Raw genomic sequence first — 7,563 nt, 5'->3', positions numbered from 1 at the left:
AGAGGAGAACAACGACATAACACTAAAATGTACCACATATAGAAACGGACCGAGCAGTAGACAAAATCCCGTGGAAATAACAAATATAACATGAAAACCAAATACATGAATTTGGGATAGACAAGTACCATGACACGTCTTATCGCAATGTGAATTTACACTCAAAAATAAGAGAAAACAAACGACTCAACGTTAAAATGTAACACACACACAGAAACGAACTATAATATAACAATGGCCATGTTCCTGACTTGGTACAGGTAATGTTGAAAGGAAAAAATGGTTGATTGAACCTGGTCTTTTGGCATGCCAAACCTCGCACTTTAATGGCCATGTGGAATATAACATGAAAATGACAACACAACACCACAAGACTACAATATAAATAAATTGGAGAACACAATTGACAAAGAATCACACGAGCAACAGCCAACAAAAGACAACAAGTTAGAATTTTAATACGCACGAAGTGCATTTTGTCCACACAAGACCTACTTGTGACGCCCGGATATAAAAGTTTGAAAGCTGAAACAAGTACAAAGTTGAACAGCACTGTTGACCAAAAGATCCCAAAAAATTGTGCCAAAAACGGCAAGGTTTTTTCTGTTAGATACTAGGACATCCCTGTTATTTAGAATAATTTATACTTTTGCAAACAGTTAATTTTATGAAATTACTATACAAAAGATTTACATGATAGAACTGAAGTATTAACTTATAACAGAAAACAACTGAAATACATTACATAACAGACATTTGCATCACTATTAGGAACATCTAGATAAGTTTAAACCTCAACGCTAAGTGACGTCATTTTTGAAACTTTAAAAAATGACGAATAAATGATGTCATTTGAATTTGTAAAACAAATCATCAAAAATTAAAGAATGACGTCACATTATGATGAATAAGATAGAATTAGGATTGATTTTAGATTATACAAGAACTAAATACTGATATTGCATTTAAACACAATGGACATTTCAATACTGATTAATAGTAAACTAAGGTAGCAATAAGCTATATAAAGCTATGTCTGGTTTGTTTTGAATCTAACTTCAAACATAAAATATCGTACTGAGTACTTTGAACAAAATCAAATCTAATAAATGAAGGCGGTGATTAATTTTCTTAACCATTACGCATAAATATAATACAATGACGTCAACACATTTGACAAAATCCGATGAGAATTACAAATATAACATTTAACATTTAAACTAAATACATGATTTCGGGATAGACAAGTACCGTACCACGTCTTATAGTGATACGAGTTCACACTCAGCAAAACAGTCACAATCGGGAATAAGTCACGTTTCGTAATTAAAAGATTAGACGACATAATGACAAACTACAATCTATCATGTGGTAAAAATGTCCTTAGTTAGCTTGGCCAAAGACACTTCCTATGGTTTCACCAATTCGTGATGGTGTCCTTAAAATGTACGGAGTGTCTTTTTAATTTGTCCCCCTCATAACTTTGCTTGAGCAGTTTCTGTGTAAGGAGCACACTCCTGTATATGAAGCCCGTATAGTGTGAACAAGCACGAGAATAGCGTATCAACTGTGATATGTAAACACCATTCAGATTTTGCGGAAGAGTAAGCCGATTCTGCTGATAAAGTAAAAACACAGTAATAAGTCTATATCGATACGTCAAATTTGGAAAAAATATACATTACTTAGCCAAAATAATCATTCATTAGATATTTTTATAAATAACGTTAATGAATAAAATCGATTGAAGTTGATGTTTAATATCTGCAATCGGTTACATATTGGATCCAAACTATAAAACATGTATAGAATTATTCTCGACAAAGTTGTTAATTATTTAACACTGTATTTTCTTTTTTCTATATACAACGGCTGTGAAAAAATATTAAAAGAAATGTAAAAAACCTATCGGGTTGTGATTTATATTTTGGTTCAAAGTGTCTTGCTTAATTCAACTATCTTCTTTGACAACATTTGTTTTTTTCCCTCTTTTTTGTTGAAATTGAAAACCAAACGTTTAAATAGTTATGATGAGTTATAAAACTGCATTGTTGTAATATATTCTTGTACCATATAACTATTACTTTATCCTAGGATTAATCATGAGACTTGTGTTTAGCTTGTTGTTTGCTGTGATTGGGTTCGTAACGGCCAAAAAGTAAGTAACAGTATTGGTTAAGCGTTTTCCAAAAATCTGTATACAATAGATATAAAACAATTTAAAATATATATACCATACATAACCCCAACGTAATAAATATTGTTTTTCAATATCCATGTTCATTTGAAAAATAAAAAAATATTTGTTAAGGAATGACTAATTTGTTTTATGTCTATGAAGAAATAACATAACAACTTTGGTGCACACTGAATAACCGGCATAGAGGGTTATTTCAAAGTGTGCATCAGAGTTATTTCTAATATAGACTTACTTTAACTGTAGTGTTTTTGTTGGTTACAAAACCAACGCAAATCCTATATATTACTGGATGTATCATGTTTATGTTTTATGTTTATTTTTGTCATTATTTCTTTTTAGTTGAGAATTTGTGGTCTTTCATTTTGTTTGTTTTTCTTTTACAATGTCATATCCTGTTACCGACTATTATTACTGCAGATGCAATACACCCTGTACTGATAATAATTGTCAACAAGTAATAGCTTTTCTAAAAAGCTTGCCGTATTTTAGCTGATTATATTGAGATGAGTGGTTTGTGAGTAGTTTATTTTTATTGGAATATTGCACTTCAAGCCATATGAAAACAGCGATTTTTTTCTACTAATATGTAATTTTTGTTGTATTATTGGTGGACCCGTGTTATAATGGAAGGAGACTTAAAAAAAATGAGAATGAAAATGGGAATGATATTATAATAAAATGTATTCTGGGTCTATAATCAACTTGATAAAAATAGCATATAATGTAAATGTACTTTTGAGTATTACTACTTGACAAAATGGACAACAGAAGGCAGTGGCGGATCCAGAGGGGGACGTAGTGGGCGTACACCCCATTCCCCCTTTTTGCTTGTTTTTAAATGATTAATCATACTAGACTATGTGAACTTCTCCATTTCATGTGTACTCTATTTTTTATTTTTTATGCGACAATTCTTTACTCAAAAAGATATTTTTCGCCATAATTTACTGATTGTCAAAGTCATGTGATTCGCTATGGTGGAGTTGACCAGTGGTTCGAAAAACATTGCTCAGTCATTTTGAAATTCAAATTACAGTAACACATTGCTTAAGCTGAGGATGACAATCATGACACCTTTAAAGCGACATAGGATTGAGCAAGAACATATTGACTTCTATTTCATTATTCCACCAAACAGGAAGTAATACTCTATAGACTATTAACACTCTCATGAAAAAAGTTCCATGGCAATATTATTTACCTAAGAAAACATGTTTAACCCAATTGCCATTGTCATGATTGATATGGACTATATAAAATTGCTGTTTGGTGTGAACCAAGCTTTGCCTTGAAGACCAAACTACAACCTTTAATAGTTTACTTTTATAAATTGTGACTTAGATAGACAGTTGTCAGTGGCGGATCCAGGGGGGGGAGGGGGGAGGGGGTTGGAACCCCCCTTATTTGGCCAATCAATGCATTTGAATGGGAGCATATAGTTGGAACCCCCTTTTACTCAGGGTTGGGACCCCCCCCCCTTTTTTTAAATGGCTGGATCCGCCACTGGTTTTCTTTGGTACTTACATGTATATGAGATCCAGTAATATCTATCTACAAGATTGAGAACACATTTTTTTGTAATAAATTTAAAACATATTTAATTCTGTAATAATTGATAATATGTATCAGTTATTTGTGATTTTTCATTTGATGTGTACTCTCTGGTAATGTCAGTATCAGCATGATTTCATAGTTGATTGGTTGTGATAAAAAAAAAATTGGCAGTTGTCATGTGACGGTACACCACATGTTGATCTTCTTTCCCCTCTCATTTATAAAATTGTGCATGATATTTATCACAGAAACGCACCAGCATTTTGGTGAATGAAACACTTGTCATATTAAATTAAAGTCAGAGGTTGAGTTAGAGGGTTTTTCTGGGGGCCTGGGCCACCCCTTTTGTAGGAAAAATTTTGTTGTTTTTATAGGGAATCACTGAAGCATAACTGGAGTTGGCCCCTTCTTAGGCAGTCAGTGGGCTCCGATTATGAAAATTTCTGGATCCACCACTGAAAGTTTGAGTGTAGTTAGATAACAATTTAATTTATGACAAATTATGTTGAAATTTGCACAGATAATGAATGAAAAATCTAGTAAATTAAAAACTAGGCACTATTATTAAAAGCTTTCCTTGCTTATTCACAAGGACATATCATATCCTTCATGCTATTCTGATCAGAATTTTTATTCATACATACATGTAGTCTGGTGCTGTTCCAAGTAGTCTTCTTTTTCTGTTTCTTGAGAAGTATTTGTTTTACCTGTTCAATCACTGTAAAGTGTTACAATTCATATTTAAAAGCAACACATAAATAGTGACCAAAAAAGGTACGTCTATCACATGAGAGAAGCTAGAAAAAAGTAAAATGTATACATTTTAAACATTTTTGTGGAACCATGAAAATGTGGTATATAGATAGATATGGATAGATAGACCATAGAACAAATAAGCAAACAAATTCAAAGGAGATGTACATGTAAGATGAATTATGAAAAAAAGGGCCATGGCCAGGGGCCCTAAGCTTGACAGCATTTGGTGTTGAACAGGTAAAATGTTTGCATTGACAATAAATATAGCCTTTGTTAGAGGTAACCCAGGTGGCCTTTCTCTAAATCAGCTATCGCCATAATAGGCTCTATTGTCCGGAACTGTCAACTATGTTTTAGCTCGCTCTCTCTCTTGGCTCTCCATTGTAAACCAAAGATCATTGTATACATGTGTTAATCTAAAGCTGTATTAAACAAGTAACATTCAATTGCAGTTAAGTAATGACTTAATGCCCTGGTGTAGTTTCATCTTAACTGTCGTGGTGGCAGCGTGATACGAATTTACGCCTACAAGAAAGGTTTATTATTCATCATATTGTTGAGACGAACATCGGGACTGACTAAAACCTGTCTAGGTCATCCGTAAATAAATATTTACCGTGAAACTTAATCTGCATTATAAATAAGCAAGAGCATAATACAATGGCAAATACTCACAGAGCACCTAAACAGTGGTGCCTTACTAAAATTGAAACTGTAAATTCATTTGAAAACTGGAGACAAAACATAATATACACGTTATCATTAGACCCACATTTTTCACCATTCTTAGGAGACAATGTACAATGGGAAAAGAAAACGAGATTTGGTCCCAATCGTGGCTTTTTGAATGATGGTGAAGATGTAGTCGAAGCAAATAGGCGTACACGTGAACAAAAAGTCAGCATGTTAGAATTAATGCTTGGTCAAATAGCCAATTATTGCCCAGTTATATCTAGAAACACAATAGTAAAAACTTCTACTTCTATTGAAAATATATGGCAAACCATCCGTTTACATTATGGATTCCAATCAACGGATGCTCATTTTATAGACTTTGCAGCAATACATTTTGAACCGAACGAACGTCCGGAAGATCTATATCAACGAATAATGGCATTTGTTGATGACAACCTGCTCCGACGCGATACCCAAATAACGCATCACGGGGGCGCAATCGTGGAAGATGAAGAAATGACACCTTCACTTGAAAATTTTGTCGTTCTAACATGGTTAAGACTTATACATACAGACCTACCAAAACTAGTCAAACAAAGATATGGAACAGAATTGAGATCGCGAACATTGTCGTCAATAAAACCGGAAGTTTCACAAGCGCTTGACTCATTACTTGAGGAACTCCGTAATTCTGAGGATGCAAAAGTTATGCGAGCAGCTACTTCTAACTTTCCTGCAAAATCCAAGTTTGTTCATGAAGAAAAACTCAAATTATCTTATCCACGCTCTATTAAAAGTTGTCTGTTGTGTAAAGCAGCAGGTAGACCCGACCGCCACTTCCTCAGGAAGTGCTCCTTTTTACCGAACATCGACCGAAAATACATGGTTAAAGCCCGACAAATTGCCGGAATATTAGATAATTCAGATGACGAATTGTCAGACGTAGAAGTCGACACTGTTTCTAAACCTATGCATTCAGTAAACCGAGTCCAAGTCCGCCAGTCTCCGTATCTTGACGTGTTCCATACACATTATAACACGCGTCTAACTATTGATAGTGGTGCGACCGGCAACATGTTGCGTGCTTCCGCAGCTAAACGAATGGGTATTAAAATAAAGTCTAGCTCACAATCTGCACATCAGGCCGATGGATCTTCACCCCTCAAAGTCATTGGGGAAGTGCACACTAATTTCACACGTGATGGACGTGAACTACATTTTGAGGGTTTAGTCGTCGAAACTTTGGATGTAGACATCTTGGCTGGTATTCCTTTTATGGAAAAAATGACATTTCTATCCGTCCCGCTAAACGTCAAGTAATACTGGGTAACAATACCGTTTATACTTATGGCTCCGTTCAAAACACGTCCGAACATCATACAGTCCGTCGGGCACACGTTTTACGTGCTCCAGCTCAATTTACAACTATTTGGCCTGGTGATTTTCTTGAAATGCAATTACCATCTGATATTTGCTCAACTGATGATACATTCGCCATTGAACCAAGATTAGAGTCGCATGTTTCATTAATGCATGCTGTAAAGGATTCAAACGTGTGGCCCCCGCCAAATTTGATTACAAGCGTTGCCGGCAGAATTCGTATTCCAAATTTGACACAGGAACTCCATAGTTTAAGACGCAACGAACACTTTTGTCAAATACGATCAACATATGTTCCTGAGTGTAAAAGTGATGTCGTCGAATCAATTAAAAACAGTGATAAAATAAATCAGCCAAGATTGACAAATCATTCAGAATCAGTAAAAATTGACCCAGATAATTTGTTGTCTCAAGAGTTAAAAATAAAATTCAGGGATACAGTAAAAAACTTTGATGATGTTTTTGACCCACATTTCAAGGGATACAATGGTGCCGCCGGTCCATTTCAAGCTAGAGTGAACATGGGACCAGTCCAACCACCGCAACGCAAAGGCCGTGTGCCGCAATATTCCCGTAATCAACTAGTAGAACTTCAACAAAAATTTGATGAACTTGAAGCAATTGGTGTTTTCAAACGCCCTGAAGATATTGGCGTATCTGTAGAGTATGTTAACCCGTCCTTTTTAGTTAAGAAACCAAATGGCAGTTTCCGTTTAGTTACCGCATTTGCAGACGTAGGTCGATATAGCAAACCCAAACCGTCACTCATGCCAGATGTTAATTCAACCTTACGTCAAATAGCACAGTGGAAATACATAATAGCTACAGACCTTACTAAATCGTTCTACCAAATTCCACTTTCGAGTGATTCAATGAAATACTGTGGTGTTGTAACCCCCTTTAAAGGTGTGCGTGTGTATGTGCGCTCTGCAATGGGCATGCCAGGCTCAGAAACAGCACTTGAGGAGCTAATGTGTCGTGTTTTAGGTGATCTGGTA

This window comes from Mytilus trossulus, chromosome 3, assembly GCF_036588685.1.
Source record: "Mytilus trossulus isolate FHL-02 chromosome 3, PNRI_Mtr1.1.1.hap1, whole genome shotgun sequence".
NCBI lineage: Eukaryota > Metazoa > Mollusca > Bivalvia > Mytilida > Mytilidae > Mytilus > Mytilus trossulus.
The sequence above is the reverse complement of the archived record's forward strand: the minus strand, read 5'-3'. Positions refer to the sequence as shown.